Genomic DNA, 27527 nt, shown 5'->3' on the forward strand with positions numbered 1-27527 from the left:
AGCATTTTTTTACTATGACCTTTCAATTACTGTTGGAGGAGGCTGCTGGTTAGTTCCCAGCCACTTAGCCACCAAATAATCACATAGAAACTGTATTATTTAAATCATTGCTTGGCCCATTAGGTCTAGCTTCATATTGGCTAACTCTTACATCTTATTTTAACTCATTTTTATTAATCTGTCTATCACCATGTGGCTGTCACTTACCAGATAAAGTCTTGGCGTCCATCTCTGGCAGGGCTACATGGCTTCTCTCTGACTCTGTCATTCTTTCTCTCAGCATTCAGCCTAGTTTTCCCTGCCTATGTAAGTTCTGCCTTGCTATAGGTCCAAAACAGTTTCTTTGTTAATCAATGGTACAGAGGGTAATCCCACATCACCTCCCCTTTTTTGTTTAAATAAAAAGGAAGGTCTTAATTTTAACATTTCTATCAATAAACAAGATCCATACCAATGCAAACCTCTATAGTATATCCCCCTTTAAATGTAAACAAACATAGACAATATTTGGGAGTATGGGCATAGTTCTACAAACTGCTTCCTGCTGTTTATTGGGCAAAGTAATTTTTGAGGGGTGTTCAAGGTGACTTTTCAGAGGGTCTAGGTTCATCAATGCACATTAGTGTAGAAGCAATATATATCTTAAAGGTATATCTATCTGTATGTATGTATGTATGTATGTATGTATGTATGTATGCTGGTTTAGCTTAGTAGCCCATAAAATGAAATGTATCTTTGTACTTAACTCATTCAAGGTCAAAAATTTAAAGAAAACACAATAATATTTATAATCCAGACTCTCTGTTTTACTGTGTGTATTCGAAGGTATTAATCAGTAGTTTAGTTAAATATAATAAAAAATTAGTGGCGTCTAATGTTTCTAGTCTAAATAGGAAGATGGCACATGACTGTTTTCAGAAGAAGTAGCCTATTAGCAATGGGTGCTATAAAGCCAGAATTAAGGCTCAGAGTGGGAGGAAGATTAGACGAAACCATGTAATTTATGGAGATCAAAACATGGTGTGACATTAAAGGGGTGAAGAAGCTTCCTTCTTTAAACTGGGGAGTAACTTCATTAATAATGAGGAAAGAGAAAGAAAAGAAAGAAAGAGGGTGCTGTTGGGAAGATCACATCATGTAATGTAGTTCAACACCATGTAAGTGACAAAGACCATTGAAGAGCCAGGCACTCTGAGTTTAGAACTATCAATTCCCAGTACAGACTGCTTCTTTACTCTCTCCTAAAGAGCTGAAAGGTGTGTTCCAATTCTTCCAGGCTGTGGGATCTGGCCTACAGGTGCAGGCTCCTGTTCTAACAATATTCATCTTCCTCTTCCTGCCAGATAAGGATACTATTTGGCAGCCGATATATACCAAGAGGCAATGTTGTAAACTCTGGATCCTTACCACCATTTTTCTGCTCATAACCACTCTTTGCTGTTACAGAAAGGGAAATGGAAGAACAGGGACTTCTTGTATTAGAACCAGCACAACCCTCAAGAAACAACCCATGTCCTGAGTTCTTATAATTTCCCATCGTTATACTTGTCTTGATGTTCTTGAGGCATTGAACTCCCTGAGAATCTCACCCCTACCTGCCAATTTTCTTGCTCAGAAAAATCTTTGCTCCTCTCCACCGTCAGTCACATTCAGAGAGTCCGGACGGTGGAGGAGGACTGAGAAACCAAGGACAACGGCTTGAGCATGAACTCTACAGCATGGACGGGCTCACTGTGAGCCTTGTCAGTTTGGTTGCTCACCTTCCTGGACTTAGGGGGAGCTGGGAGGACCTTGGACTTAACATAGTGAAGGGAACCCTGATGGCTCTTTGGCTTGGAGAGGGGCGGAGTGGGGGGTATGGGTGGAAGGGAGGGGAGGGAAGGGGGAGGAGTTGGGGAGGAGATGGAAATTTTTAATAAAAAAAAAGAAAAAAATCTTTGCTCCCAGATTGTCCTGTAAAATAGGACAGAATGTGACTTCAGACCCTTTGTTTATACATTATATGAGCTCCTTGGACCCAGGAAAGGTATTCCTCTATCTTCTGCTCAGATGGCAGATTGTCCCACCATATCATCTATCCCATTTTAATCCTCCAAATTTCTTGAGTGAAAATCATGCTGTCATTTCTTTCTCCATCCAGTTTGTGAGTCATATAATAAATTCTCTGAGCACATTAGAGAACCCTTTTCCTGTGCCTAAGATGAGGGAAAATGACCTCTTATTTCTACTCCAGCCTTAGAAAGATGGGAAGCAAATATCTCCACAGACAGAACTATGGACAACATGATCGCAACATCTTAGCCTCTCCCTTCTCCTGTTCTCACTCAGTGTGATGGCTAATCAGGTCTGTCTCTAGCCAACTAAAACCCAAGCAATGGTACCCATCATGGCAGTGTTCTTGGTGACATCATTTGAAATGGGAAGACCTATCCTAAAGCAAAATATTTGAGGTGAGAAGACCAGAAGAACTGCCATGAATCTTGGCCATACCTTCTTGTGGCATCTCACACACACGGATAAGGGAGAGAGATGATTTTTGTTTCTTACTTTCTTCCCTTTACTCTTTGTGAGACGTTCATCATCCTGCTGCTGAGACATTTATTTTTTTCCTGGTATTATCTTTTTTGGGATTCCAATGTATACCAAAGGCCTTCTGAAGTGTCCATCCCCTGGGCTACTGAATTACTGGGATCTTGACCTTTCTGTCAGAATACAGTCAAGCTGGATGCACTCAACCATGCTCTACAAGCCATACTAATAAATCACAGAAACATACACAAACATTCATACACACACGCATGCATGTACACATTTTATTAGTATAACTCACAACCCTGGCTAAGGTACTCTACTTTTTTTCTTTCTAAGTATTCTGTACCAGAAAAGAGAAATTAATAATAGATGGTTGCAGTACTGTTACTGAATAACATAGAATAAATTAGATCAGATTTAGCATCCTGAAACTCATATTCATGAAATTAACATGAAAAAAAATTATCCAGAAACAGAAGAGACAAAAATTTCCCAGATGAAGGACAAGAGACAGGAAAAAGAGTTCAAGCAAGTAGCTTTTATACCTAGAATTTAGAGGACGTGGAAGGGGATCTATTGAGAGGAGTTATTAGAATCATTTGAGGAAAATATTTCTGTTCTGAAATCAAGGGGGGATCTATTGGTGTATAACTGAAAAAATGGCATAATTACAACACTTTTAAAACCATAAAGATAATCTTGGTTTTAAAGGAAGCATTCGCTGTGAGGTACAGGTTTAGGTATAGATGGGGAACTTGTTTAAAAGGAGTTGGGGTCCAGACTAGGTGTTGGCAGTTGACACTGAAAACAGACCTTTTAAGAAGTTGCTTTTGGCAGGCACAGACTACTTGGCTCATGGAGGAATCAAACCAGTCATAATTTCTGGATTTTTATTTGGGGAAAAACAGATAGATGACTTTTACTACTCACTGAGACAGAAGTGTTAAAAAGTAGCAGATCTATAAAAGATGCTTTAAACATATATTTTAAATATTCACTACCTGGAAATAATCCCATTTTGTATTATTGTAATACAACTGAGGTCAGAATCTGAGCTTTTCTAACAGCCATTATTGTTAAAACTGCATGCAAACCAGAGTATTTGAATATTTACTCAACACATAAGCCTGCTGCTGCAGTTATAATGACCATGACAAAAGTAATATTTAAATATTTAATAAATGTGTTTGGCTAGTATAAAATTTAATCCAATGGATGAAAAAATGCTTAGTAAAAGGAAAGTTATTTTCCACAGGGATAGAAATATGTAAGAAATAAAGGAAAATAGAAATTGTAGTTAAAGATAGTTTTGCTTTGTAACATCTTTTTCTCATTTTAGATGCAATAAGAAATGGTTCTATATATGGGGAAGAAGTAAGATCAAGTTTTTAGTATATTGTGAAGATAATATTCAGTTATTCTGGATGCACCTGCCTGAGGGCTTTAAAACTTAAGTTATAGTGAATAGAGACTTCTTGTTATTTTTAAAAATTACTAGCTGATAACAAATGCTTTCATTTCTTAGATCTTCACATTTGAAGCTGTTTCACATATTAGTGCTTAAAGTACTTAAGGAAATTACTTAGAGTAATTTAAAGAAATTACCTGAAAATACTTAGAGAAATGAAATGATTTATATGTCAAAATGAAAATAGAAATAGAACAAGGAAAAAAAGACACAAAACTCCAATGGAATGCCAAATATTACCTTTCAAAGCCTAGGAGAGTTTCCTTTGAAGTTCTGAATAGGAGGTGCAGGCCTTCTCTCTAAACATGTCTGCACGTGGGGGAAGCTGGCAAAGAACAAACATTGGGCTCCTTACGGCAAGGCCTTTGTTTTCTGGAATAGACATCACTTTTCTGTTATAGGAGTAATTTTTTTAAAAAAAGAACATAAATGTCTGCTTTTTTGTTTTTATTTTCTGGCTTTCTCCGTGGAGACTTCCAGATGTCCCATCTCTAGCTGTTGGTAAGACAGAAACACCATCTTTTGAAAGCAGGGTAGATAGTGTTATTATTAGTTATTTTTGCCTGCATTGTTCAGTGGATTCATTTTTAAAGTAAGACAAAACAAATACAGTATTGGGAGCATCCAGAGGGAGAAAAGAAAAGGAGAATGTTGAGATTATATTACAATCTCAAAAATAAGAAAAAGTTAAAAAAAAGAAAGAAAATAAAAATAAGAATTAACTGCAGAATAGAATGATTGTAAAACCATGAATGAGAAAGAAAATATTTTGGATGCATTTTGCATAATTGTATTATTGATGCTGTTTTTTAAAATAACCTATTTATTGCATGCTTCAAGTGTTATGTGTGGCAAGGAGTTATAAGATGGGAAAATTTCCTTTGATACCTCATGTTTAAATGTTCACTAACAGTATTATTAAATATGAGAGATAGGGTTATCTAAGTAAACATGTTCTGTGTTTATCTATGAATGGCATTAAAATGTCAAGAGAGTAGAGAGAAAAAGTAGAATAATATCCAAATGATAAATAAAAGAAATACTTGAAATATTCACATTAAATTTTTTATCCAGATTCTATTCATTTTTATCAAAATGTTACCCTGTGTTACTTTTTACTCCAGTTCTATCCTAGTTTTATGGTTTTTTTTATTATTATTCTTTTCTGAAAGTTTTGCTGACCTGTCACATGAATTTCTATGAATGTAAAAGCCAAAGAAGCCATTGTAATAATCTAGTCACAAAGTTGTTAAGGGAAAAGTGGCATGGAGACATGGAGAATGGGATTTGACATGGCCTGTTTTGATTTCAAATGCAGGTACAAGTTTTCTACTCATTATATTTTTTTTTACAGCTGGCAATACGTAAAGATATTCAAAACAATAAGAATAATTAAAATTCAGATAAACTAATATTCTTGATTATTTGTTCTTCTCATAGACACAGTGTAAATAAGCAGGATTATTTTTTCAAATTTTTGCATACAACTCAAACACAAAATACACACTGGGTTATCTAAATAGCAAGGCATACAAATAGCACTAATAATAAATGACAAGAAGAGAAATTGAGGTATAACATTTAAATTCAAAATGAAAAAAATATTTATAAGACCAATTATTTTTGTACAGTAAAAATAACATTACCAAAACATTCTTAAAGATATGACATGTATCATGTTTTATGTTCTATCAAATTATTACAGCCTGATGATATATTATATATGATATTATAGTCTATTATCTCTTTTTAAGACAGAATGGAAAAAGGAAGATATCTTTAAGCAAAACAAGGAACTAGATGCATTAATTTAGTTTACAACTAGCTTTCAAATGACCTGAAACAGCAGACTGAAATGCAGGTTTATGTTTGAGAAATATGAAGTTTCCTGAGTCATGAATCTGCTTGTGGAATATCTGAGTTTTCAGATCAGGGTTGCTGTAGGCTGAAATCAAGGTTTCAGTTGAAATTCTTCTATCATGTCCACCTGAGTTCTGTTCTAAGCCTATGTCCACAGAATTCTGTCCTTACGTCTAAAGGCTGAGCTCCTCTCATTCTTGCACAGTGGTGTACCAGGATTGCATTAGGCTCTCAAGCTCCTCACTTCCCCATACTTTTGACAGTTCAGGAAAATCCCTGTCTTCCAATGTCTCCATTTTCCTATAAAGACACATTTGATTATAACAGATCCACTCAATATAGTATCCATTGAAATAGATTCAAAACAAACTGTTTAGGAATTTAAAATAAATCTACAAAATCCCATTGCCACATAAAAGTGATAGCTCCATTGAAAGATAAATCATACTATTCAAATTCAGTTCATATTTGAGGAAATTGAGCAGTCAGGAGGAAAAATACAGGGTAGGATTCTTGGGAGTAATGTTAAATTTCATTCATTACCCTAACTTCAAATCTTGAAATAACTTCCTTAACAATTAAGTGCTATTCAAAATAATCCCCAGTGCTACCTACCAGATTGTCCTGTTAAAGATGAATGATCACATAAAATAAGGAAAAAATATGTTGTAGAAACTTAACTCAGCCTCACAATGATAGGAATTCTGACATATACTATTACATAGATCAACCTAGAGTATGTGCCAAATAGAATTAGCCAGCCACAAATACTCTATCACTCCACTTAGATGCCATAGAGACCAAAAGTACATCGTACTAGGTGGGTGGGTGTGCATGTGTACGAGTGAGATTGACATTATCATTTGCTGGCATTCACAGTATTTAGATTAGCTTTACAACAATATGAATACACTTTGTAATATAAACATATGCTCCATAAAATGTAAACATAGCTCTGCAGCTAAAGATAGCCTTCAACATCTAGAAATTGTTACATTTAATAGTGTAGCGATCTCTTCTTTGGGGTCTGTATTATCAACAAACATTATAAAAGTGGTTTCCTTCCCCACTGAGAACCCCCAGCAGTAGATGGCCAGCACAAAATGAACCCAAGGACATCTCGGGAGGTTCTTTGTCTCATAATGTTAACTCATAGCATACTCTTTCCTACATTATAAGTCCTACTTTTATACATATATTATGGCTTCTTGTGTTGGGGTTTTATGGCATTTAGTGTGCATGTGTGTCTCTGCATCTGTGTTTGTTCTTAGGCTTTTTCTTTGGCTCCTTTTCTTGTTTGGTTGTACTGTCATTTTCTAATTTGTTCAGTTTTTAACTTATTTTATTCTAATATTGTTCTTTAGATATCTGTTTATTTTCTATTGAGAGACAAAAAGGGTATGGATTCAGATGGGAGGTAAAATGGGGAAGAAATTGGGGAACTAATGAAAGGGAAAACTGTAATAAGAGTATACTTTATGAAAAAAAACTTTAGTTTTGATAAACTAAAAGAGTTATAAAATCAAATAGCTATCTTATGTTCTGTAGTTATCAGAGAGGCTCTATTGAGACAATCCCCATGCTTGATCCTTAAAGCGAATGTGGTTTAGATGCTTAAAAATTAGATTGAAAGAAACATCTTGCTAAGTGTATGGAATTATAAGAGACACTGATAGTCATTGGGCAAAGATGTTTCATATATAAAAGGTACATGTTCAAAGAAAGATAAACTGAGCCTGCCTGTATGGAGACTTTTATAAGATAAACTAAAGAAGATAAACTTCAGAGTATATTTTGGAAAACAATTCTGAAGATAACCTAATGCCTCCCATGATGTTGACTTCACAGGGGTAAGCAACTGGTTATTCTCATACATTCTGAGAAGGGAATGAATGCACTTGGTTCCAGAGATAAGTTCAGATTTTAAAACTTCTCATCATTGTGCAACATGTGATAGAGAAGGGTTTAATTGACTAATTCACTTGTAAAATAATAACACAAAATTATGTTCAGGAAGTTGCCTGAGACCTGAAATCTGTACAAGAGAGAGGACTTGAAGCCTAGGCACTGTATCAATTACTTTTCTATTTTTCTTTTTTCTGACACAAAGTTTCTCTGTGTAGCCTTGGCTGTCCTGGAACTAGATCTAGATCAGGTTAGCTTCAGACTTAGAGACCTACCTGCCTCTGATTCCTAAGGGCTGGGGTTAAAAGTGTATGTCACTGTGCCCAGCTTACCACTTAATTTTTTTCTCTCCATGACCAAACGATTGGCCAATAAACAACTTAGTGGAGGAAGGAATTTTTTGACCCTGACTTGTTACATACAGTCATGGTGGCCATGTGTCACAGCTATTGGTTTCATGGCGGCAAGAGCAGCCTGAGCACAGGGTTGTGACTCCTTTCCTCCCCTAAGAATACAAAGTTCAGGTGATTCTAGTGTTAATCTGAATTATGGACATAGACTTCATCACTCAGCTTCCAGCTGGTGAGATGGGACCGCCTATGTCCAGACTGTGTCTTCTTCCTTCCTCAGTAGCCTTCACAGGAGACCTCCTGACAGGTGCGCACAGAGATGTGTCTCATGGACGACTATAAATCCGCTCATGCTGCAGCAGACAACCATGACATATTTTTAGTTGGCATTATGATAAAGCCTCCTCCTCCAGGTTTTCTGAATCTGCAAGTTAGATGTGAATTACTTTTCTCTTCGAGATGCGCCTTGCTCTTTTTCTAATTTGCATCTTCTTTCACTTGCCAATTGTGGGGATTCAGTTTAGTTTAACACTGAAACTTCTCTCTGCTCTAGTTCTACTGTCACCTTTGAACAAATGTGCTCACAGTCAACTAGGTTTACCTCTGTGTCTGCTTGTTTATTGATGTTTGTGTTTCGAGACAGGATTTCTCTGTGCTGCCCTAGCTGTCCTAGAACTTGCTCTGTAGAACACCTGATCTGGAACCCAGGTATCAGCTTGCCTCGGCCTCCTGAGTGCTGGGATCAAAGGTGTGTGCCACTACACCTGACTATCTGTGGTTTATGTAAGGTAATTTCTATAATTATTTAAAATTCAATAAAACATTTGCAAATTTTGGAAATATTCATTATACACATATATACAAATGGGAGAAAATAATACAGAAGTTTTTTAAATAATACATATTGTAATCATCTATGTCTTCCAGTTTTTTTACTTTTAAATAGATAAAAATGAAAGCATATAGGACTAAAAAGTGTTTATAATGTCAAAACTGATAACTACATTGTGATTAGAATGGATTAGGGGATCTCTTTTTTCTGTTTAAGACTATACAGTCAATCGGGAGGCAGAGGAAGGTGGATCTCTGTGAGTTCGAGGCCAGCAGCCTTGTCTACAAGAGCTAGTTCCAGGACAGGCTCTAAGAAAGCTGCAGAGAAACCTTGTCTCGAAAAACAAAAAAAAAAAAAAAAAAAAAAAAAAGAAAAAAAGGACTATACAGTCAAGTATTTTCCAAGAGGAAATAGAACTTCTTCAGTAGGGAACTGTCCATTAGTAAGTTCTAAAATGAATCTATAAACGATTGTGTCATAAAATATATTTTATGTTTATGTTGAGCCTAATTTCTATGTATCTCATAATTTTGTATTTTTCTGTTTTTACTTTTTCCATATAGATCCATATAGATTTTATTTAGTTAATATGATTCATTAGAACACTATTTTCATGTTACTGCTAAGATGTATAAAACATGGTAAAAACTGTACACTGAATTTTTGTGTAAAGTTTTGTATTCTGAGTTTTGCCTTAATTAAAAATATATTCTCTTTTCCTTTTTATAAATTTGATTTTTTGAGAATGATCTGTTACATAGACCATATAGGTTGCCCTCAAACTCAAGAGCTTTCTGCCATAATTTCCTACATTCTGAGGTTACCAATAGGTACCTCATGCCCAGCCTAGTTGTTTTTTTGTTTTTGAGATGTTTTTCAAAATACACACCATCATCTATCACTTCATTATGGATAATGAATATGCTATATGTTTTCTAACTGTTCAAACATTTTAATCATATAGAGCTAAAGGTAGAGAGAAACTTCAGGGTGGGGTAGTCTTCATCTAATTATGGAAAACAAATTAATTGTATCAAACCTCAATAAAATAGTCAAAATATTACTTGAAGGCAACTTTACTTAAGTATTTACCCTGATTGTGAAAAAGAAAAAAAGAGGGAATAGGAGAGTAGGAGAGTCCAATGGGGAGAAAACTTTGCTTGTTTGAGTGGTCTCTGAGTTACATAGCTTGAGAGAGCCATATCTGTCCTTTTAACTCTCTGTATTTATCATGCTCAGACAAAGAAACATGATAGATACAATGTTGTATCTGGAGGTCCATGGGCACTGCCCAAGTACCCTCTTACACATCAGTAAGACATTTATATTCATATCACCAATGCAATTGGAGTAATAAAGTTCCATTGGGAAGCATGTCTTAGAATGTTTACTTTTCATTCCTAAGACTTAACAGGTTAACAACAAGGGTGTCAGACTTTGTTGAATTCTCTTAGGAAGCCTTACCCACTATGACAAGAAGATGGGAGGCAAGGGAGAGGAAAGTGAGGGTAGCAGGAGGAGAGGAGGGGCTGAAAACTAGGTTAAGTATTTAAAATGAAAAAAGATTATTTTAAAAAATAAAATTAATAATAATAAAAAATTTAAAGCAAAGATGTCTGATTTCTATTTTTATCATTGTTATTTAAGAGCTTTTTCATAAATATATTTACTGAACTTACAATTTTTCATATTTAAAATTAAAAATTAAGGTATAATATATATCATGGAATATAATGTTAAATAATAAGAATATACTCTTATTAAAATAAATTTTATGTAGACCAAATGACAAAAAGCAAGTTACTATTTCAGACTACTTTTCTTAATCTTAAAATGAAGGGAAGTTACTGATAGCATTAATAGATTGTTTTGGAAAGGGCTCTATACTTATTTACTTTATATGATAAACTTTCAAATTGAAATGGAAACAACTTACAGTCGACACATTCAAAATATGTGAACTCCTAAATATATATAAATATGTATTATACACACACACACACACATATATATTTAATTCTAAAGATTAATCAAAGCAAATCTTGTATATTTTCTCAAGGTATTAATTTACCTCGGACATTTCAGGGGAAGGAGCAATTATTTTCCATTGAAAATAAAGAATAATAAATATGTGTATAAATTAAATTATCACTGTTTTAAGAAATTTCTCCATTATGGCTGACAGATGTGTGCCACGGTCCCTGAGTATGCTGAGTTCAGATTGTTCTCTAATTTTTCAATGATAAAGGGAGAATCTGTTGAAAAACAAGAAACACTAGCTCATAATGCAAACTATTTTTATATAGTATGACTCCATATCAATGAATGTAAAATTAAGTAATACACAAATCAACACCACTGTAATATAGAATTTGAAGCATAAACGAGAATTCATGTAGGCTTATTATCAGCTTCAGGCCATTCTTTAGTCCCTTTATATTCATAACAGCTCAGAAACAGCAGAAAACATCCTGGTCAGGTATGTTGTTTAGGATCAGTTAATCTGTCCTTTCAGGCTTCTGAACTACCAACCGTGACTGTTGCTTTTATCAGGCCTCGTAAAAAGTGGGTCTGCCTATTTTTGAACTGTCCAACTTTTCTTGCAGACACACCCCTTTTCAAGTTCTGTTCTATTTCACGAGTCTGGTAAAAGTTATGGTTCTATATTAGTCCATTCATTCAAATTCTCCACAGGCAAACTAGAGTTTACAATATCATAAAAATGGGATTGAGAAAAATCCTGAGCCACTTAGTGAATGTGTCCTATTGACATGGGTATGGCCATGTTAAGGACCCCAGAACCTCAGTCAATGCAGGCATGGCAAAGCCTTCTTCTCCTCAGAGAGGGCCACAGAGGGAAATGAAAAAGACTTTTGATCCACTTGTCTATGTTGACAGTGTATGCAAACATATGTCCACACTAGCTTTTCCCCTTGGCTTTTTACAGCTTGAAGACTCTCCCCCACCCTGCTGCAGAGAAGGCTCCTCCCACGATGCACTGAATCTGTTTAATTGATCCAACTGCTTACCATAATCCCTACCTAGCTATTCATCTCTATTTAGTAACTTGGCTTCTTTGTACAGTTGTGTGTAATAACCCTGACTCCTGTTCAATTCTGTAAGAAACAACTATACCTCTGGGCTGCTGTGGCTTCTCCATCAAGAGCGCAGTATTACCTGATTCCTGCTTTTGGGTTCTGTCTGTCTCCCTGTCTTGTTTTTCTTCATTCCCTCACAGTCCCACTTAGTTCAAAATCTTGGCAAGTGAGTATGATATGATATATTCCATAGACTGTCCTGGTGACACAAAGCAGTGGATACCATGTGTGTCACTGTTGTTATTGAGGTAGCTGTAGCAGTGTTATCATCAGAGATACTGTGGTGGCTCTTTGGGATGGAGATAAGATAAAAATCTGAGGAACCAACTAAGAAGGAAAGATTTGTTGTGATTCACTGTCTCTTTACGGTGACTCAAGTGTCTTGATGTCAACAGTACCCAAGCTCCATTGCGAGCCTAAGGCAAAACTCATCATGGCAGAAGATTTGGTGGAACAGAACTTAAGCAATGAACACCAGGAAGCTGAGGACAGGATAGAAAAGAGAAGATTTGAGACACAGAATCTACCATTCAAAGATTCCAATGGCCTACCTCCTTTCCCTAGGTTCCATCTCCTAATAGAATATTCAACAATTAGTTAGCCTTCCTGTAGTCCAGTTGCCCTTGGGGGATAGCACTAGCTTGACAAACAATACTGCAGCATATGGCCTATTCTTTGCTTTTGAAGCATCAATGATAATTATTTATATTTATTTTTATTACTTTTGGTTATTTCAATACATTAAGTTTTTTAAAATCATTTTTATTTTTCTTTTTTATATACTTTTACTACATAGCCCAGGCTAGTCTGACTGTGCCATATTCAAACTTTGAATTTGCTTTCTATATTTTAGGATTACAGCATGAACCACCAGCCCTTCCACTAATAAAGGTGTTGTTAGTTTGTTTATTTATTTATTTACTTATTTACTTACTTAATGTTTGTTTATTTACTGTGTTGCTGGGGATCCAAACCAAGGCTGAGTTATTGCTAGGTCTTCATTGTATTTCAAGCTACATCTCCAAACTCTCAGAAGATTGCTTTGGTTGCAAAATCTATTTTTAGATACAGTCAATGTTCATCACTAAGCATGTAGATGAAAGATTTTGTGTTCATCTGTCAACCTTAACTATCATTGACTCTAATATTAGTCCTGTCAAATTTTATTATTATCCAATCTGAATTAGCCCTGGCATGGGCCATGCTTTCAGAGGTTTCTTAGACCTTTTGTAGGTGTATTTCTTTGAGGAGAGTGCATAGACTACCACACATTGCCAAAATAAATTGGAGCTTTGTCTGAGTGTTTTGTTTCTCACCATCAATGAGAGTCTAAATCTAAAAGGCCAATGTGAGAGAACAATATTTTAGGTGATATTCAAGAGTGTGACTATTTAACTGAATAAACAATAATGACAACAGAGGAGTACTTTGCCTTTTAATGACTTCTACTCAAGTATAATTCCATTATTTATGGAAACAAAGTGTAGTGAGTTCATGAGATTTCTGAGCATAACTGAATCCTCAAATTCTATAATTGGTGTTAATATTTGCTATGTCTTCATCTTACCTAAAAACAAACCTGTGAAAGTGTAGCAGGGAGGCTACTGTTTTGTTCCCAACCACCCCGCTAGCTTAGACCAGAAAGAGTCACACAGAAAATGTATTAATTAAATCACTGCTAGGCCCATTAGTCTAGCTTCTTGTTGTGTAACTCTTATATTAATTTAATCCATCTCTATTTTTCTATGTACAGCCATGTGCTGTGGTTTATCAGCTAAAGTTCACAGTATCTGTTTCTGGTGGTTCCCATTGCTTCTCTTTGACTCTACCCTTCTTTCTCCCTGCCTACCTAAGTTCTGACTTGATATAGGTCTAAAGCAGTTTCTTTATTCATTAACCAATAAAAGCAACACATAGACAAAAGGAACTCCCACATCATTTCCCCTTTTCTGTTTAAACAAAAAGGAAGACTTTAACTTTTTTTTTTTTCCTTTTTTCTTTTTGTTTTTTCAAGACAGGGTTTCTCTGCAGCTTTTTTAGAGCCTGTCCTGGAACTAGCTCTTGTAGACTGGGCTGGCCTCAAACTCACAGAGATCTGCCTGCCTCTGCCTCCTGAGTGCTGGGATTAAAGGCGTGCGCCACCACCGCCCGGCTCTTTAACTTTCATATAGTAAAATTACATATAAAAACAGTTATCAAGAAAGAATTAAAGTTACAATATTTATATCTACTTTATCTTTAATCATAATGAAGGAAAACTATAATTATAACTATAAATTCTTCAACTCTGAGACTCCAGAAGAATATAATATTGCCTAAGTAAACAGGAAGCACATTGCAAGCAACTTCCAAAATTCTAGGATTGACAGAGACATCTTGCTACCTGTACACTCATCCAAAGTTCTTCTGTACCATTGGGGCATCTATCTTCAGCCTATAGGCCTATAGTATCCAGCAGACTTTTCCACGAAGAAGGAAATTTCAAAGACAGTTTAGTCACTTTCTTCTGTGTCCTACATACTGTCTTGAAGACTCTTTCATGAAGCAAGAATCCCAAAGGACCATCTCACCTTTAAGCAAGTCCAGCAGTCATTTCTCTGTGGATCCTGCATGTCCAATTAAGCAGTCTAGGCACGAGCAGTTTCTTGCCCATATGGCCAGCAAACTTCATAAGGAGCCTCTTCAATATTCATCTTCCTCTTGAAGTAGCTTGGTATTTCCAGGAGCAGATGTATCTTATTGTCATTAAAAGGTCTAAGTTGTTAAAACATTTTAAATGCCATATTCTGTAGTCTTTCAAAGGTTTGAAGAATACCTACTTATCTGAAATAAATCTCTGTACACCTAGAAAATCTAACTAGCATGACTACAAGCTTGAATATTATAGATGATTCTCTATTTACCTATATTTCTTAATTATACATTAAATTTTTAAAATGAAATATACAATACAACTTAATCAAGAGCAGAAATTTATGCTCTTGATATACACACACACATATATATATAAACAAGATTAACATTAAATTTGTATCAATAAACCAATGCAAATTATTCATATCTATATCATATCCCCCTTTAAACATAAACAAATATTTATAGACAATATTTGGAAATATGGTCATAGTTTCTCCAAACTTCTTCCTGTAGTTGATTGGTCAAAGTATTTTCTTTGTGGAGGTGTTTACAGAAACCTCACAGGGGATCAAGTTCCATCCTACCATATTGATCTGGAAGCAATCTACAGGTTCTTATTTTCTGTGAAAACAAAAGAAGAACCTCTTTTCCAAAGCAATATAGTCTTAGATTCAAATTTTGGAATCAAGATACCTTTATGTTTGTTTAACTTAGTAGTCCATACAATGAAATGTTTCTCTGTACTTAGCCCCACCATAGTAAAAAAAATTCAAAGAAGACACAATAATATTTATAATACAGACTCTCTGTGAATTTTCCATCTTTAAGTGGCTTAATTTTTCTTTACTCCTTTGATCTATGACTGTCTCTTTAATGACATTATGTTTTTCAAAATGCTGTATCTGCTCTCTCCCAAGTCTACATACATTTTTAAAAAAAATTCAGTGTCTCATTTAGAGGTCTTTTCCATCTGGATTTGTCTTTATTGCATATCTGTAATTCTTTACTGCCCAGGACCATTTTTTAAAATGCTAAGAGCTTCTTAAATCTTATCTGTGGCATTACTAGGTCAAACACGGTACTTCCTGCTTACCCTGCCAGTCCAGCATGGCAGAGCCACTGGCACTTATGAGAGCCATGCACACCACTCCAACTTCAGGAACTCAGCCAGTCCATGTTGCCATTAAGCAAGCTGCAGCAGTCTGCTCACAAACACCATTCAAATGCTCTGTAGACAGACCTCCTGCCTCAAAGAGACAGAGTTTGTGGTGGCAGGATAGTCCAGAAAGCCAGTTTTTCAAAATAGTGCAGGTTTTTTCCTGCTACTACTGAATCAAAAAACCTCACTTAAGGGAGCTGTGACAAGCTGCCAGCTGAAAAAAATGTGGCTAAACTTTGGTTTTTGTGTGTGTGTGTCTAGAGTTCCTTTTCAAACCCTCTCAGGTCTTAAATGGATTTAGTCCACCACATTGGCATGCCAGTTTGTAGCAGGGAGATGCTAGTTTGTTCCTGACCACTCTCCTAGCTTACACCCAAAATAATAACACAGAAACTCTATTAATTAAATCACTGTTTGGTCCACTAGCTCTAACTTCTTATTGTCTAACTTGTATATTAATTTAACCCATTTCTCTTAATCTGTGTATGGCCATGTTGCTGTGGCTTACCAACTAAAGTTCCCCACATCTGTCTCTGGTGGCTCCACGGCTTCTCTCCAATTCTGCCCTTTTTTCTTCCTGCCTACCTAAGTTCTGCCTTGCTATTAGGTGCAAAGCAGTTTATTTTATTCATTAACCAATAAAAGCATCATGTAGACAAGAGGATCTTCCACACCATGAAAGCAAAGCAGCAAACCCACAATGGAATGGGCTTAAATGGAGTGAGAGTTGTTTTCCCATTTTCAGTAATGGTTATTTATAGTTGTATTATTTTATTTCAGTTTTTTCCCTTAGTTTTGTAATTTGAAGATATGATAATTCTTTATATAACTATCAGTTTTTTGGAGCATAGGGTTATGAACTTATAAAAAGTAGTACCTAACATGTTTATGACATTTTTTTTTTGGAAAATACAGTTATAGCCATTAAACATGTTATGTCTATGTACTAAGAATTTATGAAAAGCTCAGTATAATGTGGAAAGCCAATCTAGAGTGGGTGGAGTTTAATATTCTTTGTGATATGAGAATAAAAATCCTGGATATGAATGAAAACTTTTGAGCGATTCTAAAGTATAATAATTCAACATGACACAAATATTGTAGCTCTCAATGTTTTAAAAGGGGTGGGGAAAAAGTGTCAACCAAAGCTCAGTAGTCAACTAGAAAGTGACAAGAACAACAACATAGAAATGGGGAATTGGGTTTCTTTTTTATTCATCCATTCTATTTATTTATTCATTTATTTGCTTCTATGGCTTGGGACTAGACCAAGGGACTCACATGCACAAGCTGAGTTATCTAGCACTTAGCCCTTCCAAGCATCTTGCATAAAACAAAACAAGGCCATTTATAATTGGTGACAGCAAGAGTCCATATGTAGAAATGGTAAAGAAATAAAAATTCTGTTTTTGTATTGTACATTATAGGAATTCAATTAACAGGTTTTATAGATCTTTTTTTAAAAAAAAAAATCTATGTTGAAAAAAGAGACAACTGAAAGTGTAGAAACTTACAATCACATTTGACATTAATTAAATATATAATTATTCACAATGTAAATAAAGCCTTTGACTTAAATAAAAGGCATTATAAACCAAAAATTTGATGAGAATTAGGTAAATTAATGTTTCTGAATATTGTATAATACATTTTCCAAAGAACAGCAAGAAAAGAAGGTCTTTAAGTTGATACTGGTGGGCAATGATAATATTTAGTTTTCATTGACTTATCGCATTATTCCATGTACTGTTGTAAATGACTGATGCTAAATTTCTTATTTCTCATTCTTATAACCTTATTATATAGGTACTACTATTATTTTATAACTTCACATAACTTTAGAAAGATTAAATCACTATTCCAAGGTCACACAAGCAATAAATTTTAGAGCAGAGCCTTAGTCAAGGTCAACTGTCTCTTCCTAATTGTATGAACTTAATACTTTTGCTTTTTAAAAACATTTTTTCAAAGATGAAAACAGTAGGCATCTTCACTGTATATAAATTCTTGTAATTAATCAGGTCCTCATCTATAATGCATTAGTAATTTGGAGGGAAGGGTCTCAAGTTATTACACCTAATGTCTGTTATAAAATCTTGATTTGTTCATCTTGTTTGTATTTTTATACCTTTTAATTTTGACATCTGTCAGGAGACAAAGTTAGGTCTGATATAAAGTGTAGTTTAACTCTTTGTGATGCATAGAGATTCTCATCCACTTCAAATATTCAGCACAATTTGAAACCAAATGGCTGTGCTAACAGAATATTTTGGGGCCTAATAGAATATCTCTGACCATAGACAAAATACATAGCATTCCCCTGTAGATACAAGAGTTATTTCCTCATCAGTTTAAATGTATCTACTTATGGTTAGAGACTTTGATAAAAATAGGGTTTTAGTTGAAGTACTCATCACTTTAGCAAGAACTAAGCCAATGTCCTATCACATCAGAGATAACATGCTTGTTATTACTTTCCAATTGTAGTGATGCTGATGGTTTTCTGAAGTTACTGGGGCCCATCTGGTCTTTCCCATGAAGAAGCAAGTTTCCAAATATGAGACACTGCTTGCAGTAGATTTCCTTTGCTTAGTAGCTGAGGAAACTCAGCTGAGACAACAAAAGTCTTTTTATTGAAATAGGCCTTGCTTGTAAAATGAATTCTACTTTTTTCATAGCTCATAATGTTACTCCAAAGTAATTATCTGAGAGAGATTTAGTTTCCAATAAAATATGGGCTGAACAGCCACTAAGCTAGTTGGCAGTGTACATGCAGACTGTTATCACAATGGTAAACTCAGTGAATGCTGAGTGTTATGGAGTAGTTAAAGTTATATTCCAATTAGTTCCAAAGTGTATTTGAACTACAGTGAGCCAGTAATCGAAGTGGGGAAAGGGACGGAAGATTACAGGGAGGGTAAGGGCAGAGATAGAGCGACATAGAGAAACAGAGAGATAGATAGGCACACCCAGAGAGAGATGAAGAGAGACAGAGATACACAGACACACAGAAAGAGACAGATAGAGACAAAGAGACACAGACAGAAACACACACAGATTGAGAGAGAGAGAGAGAGAGAGAGAGAGAGAGAGGGAGGGAAATGGATAGAGTTTTTTCAGGAGGCATCAACATTCAGTGTTAGCTCACATGCCAGCAAGAGAAGTGAGAAATCAAGGCAGAGTTTTTGATATACGAAAATGAAGGGGAATGAGGAAGCACCTGTTTGATATATATATATATCCCCGTGGGAATTTATTTTTCAACTTCCAACAAGCTACAGTCTTTTGTGAGAACTTAATTTGAATGGCTTTAAAGAAGTTCATCGGAGCTATAGTCCCCATGTAAGGTTTCTCATGTAGTTCTAACAACTGGACTTTAAAGCAGCGAAGTTCTTAGTGTCTAATACACACAACAAAAGGCTTCAGGGACTTCAGAAGTCTGAAGCTTTTTATTGTGATACAGCAATTTGCATTATTTCTGTGTCTTAGCATGAAAATGAAAATAAATTTAAGCCCCATAATGCCAATTTCTTTCTTCAGCCATTACCAACTTGAGCACTTATCCATTCTGAATTTGAAATCAAAATGCTTTGAATTCAGCTTATGAGCCTCTTTGTTTTAGGGAGGGGAAAGAACCACTAAAGCAAACTGAAGAGAAAGAGGAGATAATAGGGCTTGGAAAGCAACCTCTTGGCAAAGAGGAACAAGAGCAGTGGAATAATTTAATTGCTCATCAGCTAATTATACGGTATTATAATGTTAATGTGTCTTCATCGTGACAATGTAATAGGTATAGATTGAAGCATATGAGAAAGAAAGTGTTGATGCAGTAATTACAAGTGAGAGTGGAGCTGTTAGAGTAATTATACGCTTCATCTGGTAATTAACGTATTGTTCAACTTGAGATGGGGAACAAAGAGTGAAAAAGTTAAATATTGAAGGACATGCCTTTGACACTCCAGAGATGTCTCTGAGCTTTTGATAACAGTAGAGAATTCTACATCGATACTATTATTTTCTGGTTCCCCTTTCATGGTTTATTATGTTGCAGTCACATATGGTGTAAGAGAACACAGAAAAATGAGTATTAAAGGCTACTGGGGGTTAAATTTTTTACATTCTATGAACCATGTTGCTGCAATTCTTTTCAGTTATATCTCATTTTGTCTTTCTTTAATGAGCTAGAAACTCCAAAATTAAATCACGGTATAAGAATATATGGTATGTGAATTATTCTTTCAACAGAAGATGAAGAGAATTATTTCCTAACATATGTGACCAGACCTGCTAAGGGAGTTAGTAACTTTTCTTTGCCTTTTAATACTAATGGATTGCCTGGTTTTATAATTTCAAAATCAGTTCAATAATATGTTTGCTGCAAAATAACTAATCATTGAGACATTATAAGCTGAAACCACTTTATGTATTTGAATTTTCCCAAAAACTTGAATCTAAATATAGAGAAACCAGTAATCTGTGGAAAAATCCAAGATGGCTCTCAGCATTCTAAATTTTTTTCCAATTAGGAAAATGGAGTGTGAATCTACTAAGTTACATTTTTGTTTTGAAAATGAAACCTGCAAAACTATCGATATCAATGCTTTATTTTCTATTTCCTATAAACAAATACATTGTTAAACTTTGTTTTTTTTAACTGTTTATATCATGTTGGACTATGGTATAAAATAAAACATATACGTAAAAATATAAACAAGTTACCTTAGAAATTTAGTCAAATTTGAAGAGGAAATAATCATTATGACAATGCTTTGATTTACCCAGTCCTGGATAAAGTGCTACTTTTCATTAATAAAAAATATCTAATACAAATCCTGACAAAGTAATACACAGATTAAATGAGAGGAATGTACTTATGCCTGACATAGCTTAGCAAAATAGCAAACAGACTGACTAAACGCTTTGTTGTCGAGTTGAAATATCTTTTTAACTTGTTTGCACTTTGAAGTTATCTTACTTTTCATTTTATGGTCAAATTAACTTTTTTCAACATTAGAATACATGAATATTTAAAAGATCAGAGACAGGGGATGCTTCAGTGGGTGAAAGGGCTTGCCATACAAACCACCAGCTAGCTTCCTGGAAGTCAGCTAAAGAGCCAGAGGCAGTGGCCCACATCTGCAATCCTAGTTCTCCAACAGGGAGCTACAGAGCAGACACCTACACTAACACTCAACATTCAGAAAGTCTGTGATTACGGGATGGCATGGCAGAAATAAGAGACCGTATCTCAAAGGATGGTGAAATTCAAGAACCAACTCCTGAATCTTGTCCTCTGCCCTTCATATATGTGCTGTGTGACAGATGGCAACCAAACTTCCACACACGCATACTATGCAAACATAGACATTTTTTCATTGAAAATCGATTTTGTTAGATTTAGTAAAGTAAATGCACAATTTTTCAGGATAATTTTTGAAGGTCAGGGAGATGGAGAGTCATGTTCTGTGCATAAAAGTCATCAGATTGTGGCCACTGGGGTGACATGGACTCGTTCAGTGCCTGATCTGCCTGCGGCATTGGTATAGAGGAGCAGGAACTTGGAGCTTGAGTCTTCCCCCTGTGCTGACTCCATTAACCTCTCTGAATATTACTTTCCCTATTATAAGAGACGAAATAATAATCCCCGAGCTTCATGGTTGTTGGGAAATTAAATATGCATTTAGAAGACTCGTCCCAGGAACAGGCACACTGTAATTGTTCAGTTAAGTTGGCTGCGATTACTGCTATTCAGCAGAAGAACCTTACTGAACAATGCAAAGCACTTCTTAATAAGATGCTCTTAAAAGTTTAAAACAAAGCCCTGAAATTATGTTGTGACTTTCTTTTCAAATATTAATTATAGTTGTCCCCCATCTGTAATAAAAAAAGGTTCTAAGCATTAAAGAAGCAAAACGCAGTCATATAAAGTAACCTTTCTTCAAGACACTTCATGACGGATGGAGAATTATGGTTATCAGAATTAGTTTAGTCATGTAAGTAAGAAATGTTATGCCTGTTTTTTCCTTAAATCATAATTCAAAGAGAATGAACATAACTTATCCATAGAAAATTATACAATAACGTATATATACAGTATTATTCAGGAAAAATTGCTATCGAATGAAATGCTTGAACACACATACACATACACACACAAACATACACCAACTACTGACAAAACAAATCATACTTGAGTATTTTATTACTTTTCAGAAGCTACTGTATGCTTACCAATCACAAATTTCTTTGAATGGTAGTTGAGATCAAGTAGTCATTCCTTTCTGTTCCTCTGATATTGTAAAAACCAACAGAGCAGAATTATTTCATGTTTACATTCTTCAAAAATAGCATAGGTCTTGGAATATACTCTATACTCAGTATGTACTCATTGAAAATATGAATAAATAAATTACACTTTGTTTTCATTAGAGATAGAATCCAGTTTAATGACATTTTTAATCACTAAAATTTATTATAATTCACAAATCACCATTTTCAAGGACCTTAAGTGCTTTCTTTCTCAGAACAGAAATCTGTATTGAAATAAACATACAACTACCCACATTTTTAAAAATGTATTAATGCACACATCTTTAATCCCAGCATTCAGGTGGCAGAAATAGGTATATCTCTGTGAGTTTGAGGCCAGCCTGCTCTACAAGAACTAGCTCCAGGACAAGCTCCAAAGCTACGGGAAAACCCTGTGTCGAAAAAAAAAAAAACAAATATAAATAAATAAATAAATAAATAAATAAATAAATAAATGTGCTAACGGTGCTAAAGGGTGAACCAAAGAGTAAAGACTTTGCCTATGATTATTCTCCCACAGCTTTCTCTGTGTAATTCTATTGAATTTATTTTTCATTCCTTATTCCAATCATTTAATAGATATACTCATGTACAGTGAAATAAGGCTTGAACTTGAAAAAAGAGAATGTTTGCTTAAAAATTGAAACAGTTAATCCTCTGGTTCTCATTCTTTTGTTATGTTTTGTTTTCTGTTTTCACCTCTCTCTAATATTTAGGAGAACACTGTTCCTATGAATCTAACCTTTACCTCCCTATGTTTAATTTCATGTTTGTGTGATAGGCTGATATTAAAACAATGATATGCTTTTCTTCTCCTTATAGGGGTGGAAACAAAATAGATTCATGAGCATCTCCTAACTATTTGGCACATAGTTTCAACTCTCGTCTTCTTTCCTGCAGTAAAACAGTGATGGTAGCCAGGCACTGTAGTGATTGATGGTAGGCTTTAATTGGACAGTATACTGGTAATAAACAGCTCCAGAGAAGCACAAATGCAGAGACACATTGGGCTATAATCATACAAATGTTGGGTTCTAATTGTTTACTTCAAATAATCATTAGGTAACTATTTCATATGTTCAAGAAGGAAGGTTAATTAATGACTGCAATATAAGTCTTACAACTTCCATCCTGTTTAATATTCACAGAAAAACCATTAACAATTCTCCTTATTTTTCAAGTATGTGCCACATGGAATTGTGTGCCTGACCTTTGTGTGACCTGTATCCATGCATAGGCATCATCCCTTAGGGACACTGCTCTTCGCTCTCCCACAGGAAAGCAAGGAGAAGGTACCAAAAAAAGTTAAGATAAAGTTCCATTGGCAGCTTACTCATCACCATTTAATGATGTATGGGCTTGAGTATCATAAAAAGGCATGTCGCTAAAGATGTAGGGTGTCTGCAAACACAGTTCACAGAAATGCTGTGGGTTATTATTTTAAAGTCTCATATTTTGAGTGTCATTTTTGAGGACGTGGTGAATCAGTGCCCTGCACATATTCCTTCCCTCTTCTTCATGTCCATTTGAACATGCTATGCGACTTACCATGTTCCTCACAATTTTCAATTTTCCTTTCTTTACTGACCAGAAGGATCTTGCTATTTTTCCACAATTATTCTTTGTGTTAGAGTTTCATACTAAAATATAATTGTATAATTATCAAAAGAAAATGCCATTTTGATTCAGTAATAATGTTGTGACATTTCTCTGTCTTTGTTAGCCATGCAAGACCTGCTATACCCATATTAACTAACCTTGGATCGTATAAACATCACAGGGTTGGTGACTACAGATGTTTCAAAATAGCAGTTTGGCTGGTGATTTCAAGGTGCTAGGATTGTCTGTTCTCATGTTTTCAGTCTTTTTTGTTGGCAGCAAACCACCTTTTGTGTATGAACACCTCTCCCAAAGGTATCCATCCTCTGGCAGAGCAGACTGCACCTTGTTCTAAGATCTTGGAGCTGTGAAGATAGAAAAGGCCTTACTGGGGGCTAACCTTTTTTTTCTTAACTGAATATTTTAGCAAAAAAAGGATCTTTTTTTTTGTGTGTGGGGGGAGTGGTGAGTCAAGCAAACTATAGCAATAAAAACATAGTTTCTGAATAAAAGCTGATTCTTCATGGAACTGAACAGAAAAAACATGGTAGTAAAATGACTTGTTTAACTGTAATTCTTCTGGCTGTAAATAGCTTCCAAATTGCTGATGATCACTGTACCATATGGATAAACTCTGTGTCAGTGTTTTCCCTAGGATTTTAATTTTTTAAGCTCAGGGTCGTTTGACTTTGTAGTAGAAACTGATTTTCTTCTGTATCCATGAAGTTTTAGAAAACACAGTGTGCAATAGGTATAGTCTGGTATTTTTAAGAATATAAATTTATGTGGCACATAAGCAGAATGGAAGATATTTATCTAGAATTTTTACTACTTTCTTATAACCTAAAGGGTCTTATGTATTTCTGTGATTATGAGTTGCTAATATATGTTTCCTTTATACTATGACATTAAAACAACACAAACACACACACACACACGTTGGGTGTAATGTACAGCAGGTTTTCTTTTTTAATATTGAAAGACATCTCCGTGTTTCAAAACAAAAACGCACTGTTGGCAGTAGACTAACTTTCAATATGAGTTTAAGGTAGATAGTGAAAACATTGATATTGGGAATCTTTCTTACTAATATTTGTCATATTTGTGACTGATATAGTGTGTAGAATTTTAAGTATTAATATATAATGAATAGACATTTCAAAAGATACCAAATGAGAAATTAGTGTTTGTTAAAAGTTTCTATTTTACTTCTTTAACATAGGCAAATAGTTATAATTATTTTTTTTTTTTTTTTTTTTTTTTTTGGATTCTATTAATTTATTTAAGGCAATTAACACATTAGTTCTCAGGACATAGGAGTTATAATTATTAATAAAGATTATTTTCTTTCCTTTCAGAGGATGCAAAAGCATGTTAACAATTAAATTCATTTTTAGGATAAACTAAATTTAGCAACCAGTTAGTATTTTCCTATTGGGACAGTTATTCCACTATAAATCAGTGATGATATGAATCAGTGATATACGAATACATCAATGATCATATGAATCATTCTTACACTTCCGATGTATTTTTTGAGTTTCCTAGTGACATACTGTATGTCATACTGCTCACTCCTGGTTCCTGCACTAAAGAAAGCTCCGTTTTCACCATCAAGTACTTTACATTTGCGCGAGACGAGATATAACGACAACTTTCCTGGCCCCCAAGGATTTTAATTCTGAGCCAGGAAAGGGACACATATAAAATGGATACTACACAGGAGCGTAGGAACAGTGAATGGGACAGTTATAAAGTACTTACAACACGGGAGCGTAGGAACATGAATGGGATGTTTATGTTATGAAATTATTGTGCAGTGCAGGGAGATTGATACCATCTGTTCATACTAGAAAAGGCTTTGTAGGGTGCTGACATTTGAGATCTGACTCGTAATGGATGATGAGCTTTGGACTGGATGAGAATAAGGGTAGGGCGAAAGATTTTAGGGAACTCTACGAGTGGTGGAGTTGAAGAGTATAAAGCATCAATGGATTTGCAATCAAACTCAGCAGTTGATTCACAACTTCCTATCAGGCTACAGGGATTGAAAGAGCTCAGAAGAATGAAATGAGAGCCTCTGCACAGTAGAAATTATGCTAAGGAAAGATACACTTAATTCTGTAGGAATTCATAGTTTTAAATAAAAGATTGGCCCATTCTGTTTTCAATTTTAGAAATATTATTACATTGTTGCTCTAAGCAGAGACTTAAGTTTTATCTCTGTTATTAAACTTTTAGCCTCTTGGTAAACATTTATATTATGTTTTATATAGCATTTTATATGAGATATTTCTCAATTGCTTTTCAGCAGGAAATATTGAATAAGAATAAAACATTGAATAACCTTTTTCCACAAAGCTATTCTTTTAAAACGATTCAACATCAAGCATAATTTCAAAGACACTAAAACTTCACTTGATCCAAGAAAATTATCTCTGTGGTTAACATTTTTGCATCAAACATATAACAATTTCTTCAGGTCAAACATAAGACAAGTGAGTAGATCGTTTCCAAGTTATTTATGCTTACATGAGTTCAATTGTGGTTATGAAAAGTCGTATGGATAAAGCTGCTCACTAATATCTGTTAAAATTATACATTTTCAATTTCTATAGACAATGCAACCTTATTATCTTTTATATTTATGTTCTACCATTATTTATTCTTTTAACTTCTTAAACTCTTCCTTGTTTCAGAACTGTAATTCTGAAGTAGGATGGAAAATAATTACTTTACAAAATCATCTTGATACAATGTTATTTGCTAGAATCATACTAGTTTTACTTATCTGATTCTTCAGTGAGTAAAGGGAGAGAGATATGCCAGCTTACAAAACCATTCAGCTTTGTAAATGTTAATTTCTTTTCTGTGCGTTCTTTACCTTAGAAGAGCTTGATAATCCCGAGCCAAGATAACTGTTACCCTTAGTTCTGAGTCATCATAAAATAAAAACAGATGCAGGAAAATACATAATTAATGTTTCCAACAGAGAAGTCTCTCCAGAGGAGGGTGTAAAACACTGAGCAAGAATGGTAACCTGACACAAAGGTAGCTTTTGTATGTGGGTAATTATCTCTATTAAGTGTAAAAACAGCAGGAAGAAAGCTGTATGGAGATTAGGTCAGTGGCTTGTTTGTTCATAACCCCTACTGGCTGTAAGTGCTGAGAAATAAGATTTTGTGTCTATATTTCATTAAATCTACATTTGTTTAAAGGATTTCAGATGATTTTCTAGTTAAACGTGGAAAATGCACCAATTTATTGTTAACTGTAATCTATCAAGAAAAAATTTGCAGTTTTGCTACACTGAGTATTTTCTTTCTCTTGTTTCATTTTAGAAACAGCAACCCTCATTTGACACTAATATTCCTATTCTACACAAGAGCAAACGTAAACATGGAAATGTTAAATAATTACACAAATTCAACTGATAAAAAGTGATAGGTCTGATATGAAATTGAGCTAAGTTTGTCATGACTTCAAATCCTATATCTTTTTAAATTAAAGCTGAATGTAGCCTCTAATATTGTCTTGTGATTGCTAGGAATATCTATCTTGTACTACTGTTGGTATACACACATTTGCCAGTCCCATGACAAAAAGAAAAATGCTGCAGCTTAATCTGAAAATAAAGGAAGTTTTAGGAACCATTCTTGCCGGCCACTGGTGGCGCACACCTTTAATCCCAGCTCTCAGGAGGCAGAGGCAGGTAGATTTTTGAGAGTTCAAGGCCAGCCTAGTCTACAAGAGCTAGTTCCAGGACAGACTCCAAAGC

The 27527-nt window shown here is 34.8% G+C and overlaps 1 protein-coding gene across 1 annotated transcript in view; it reads left to right on the forward strand.

Moving 5' to 3' along the window:
* The window catches only part of Erbb4 (erb-b2 receptor tyrosine kinase 4), a 687902-nt gene that overhangs the window by 59973 nt on the left and 600402 nt on the right, over window positions 1–27527 (forward strand). The window lies entirely within an intron of this gene.

This window comes from Arvicola amphibius, chromosome 8 (genome assembly GCF_903992535.2).
Source record: "Arvicola amphibius chromosome 8, mArvAmp1.2, whole genome shotgun sequence".
In the NCBI taxonomy this organism is placed as follows: Eukaryota; Metazoa; Chordata; class Mammalia; order Rodentia; family Cricetidae; genus Arvicola; species Arvicola amphibius.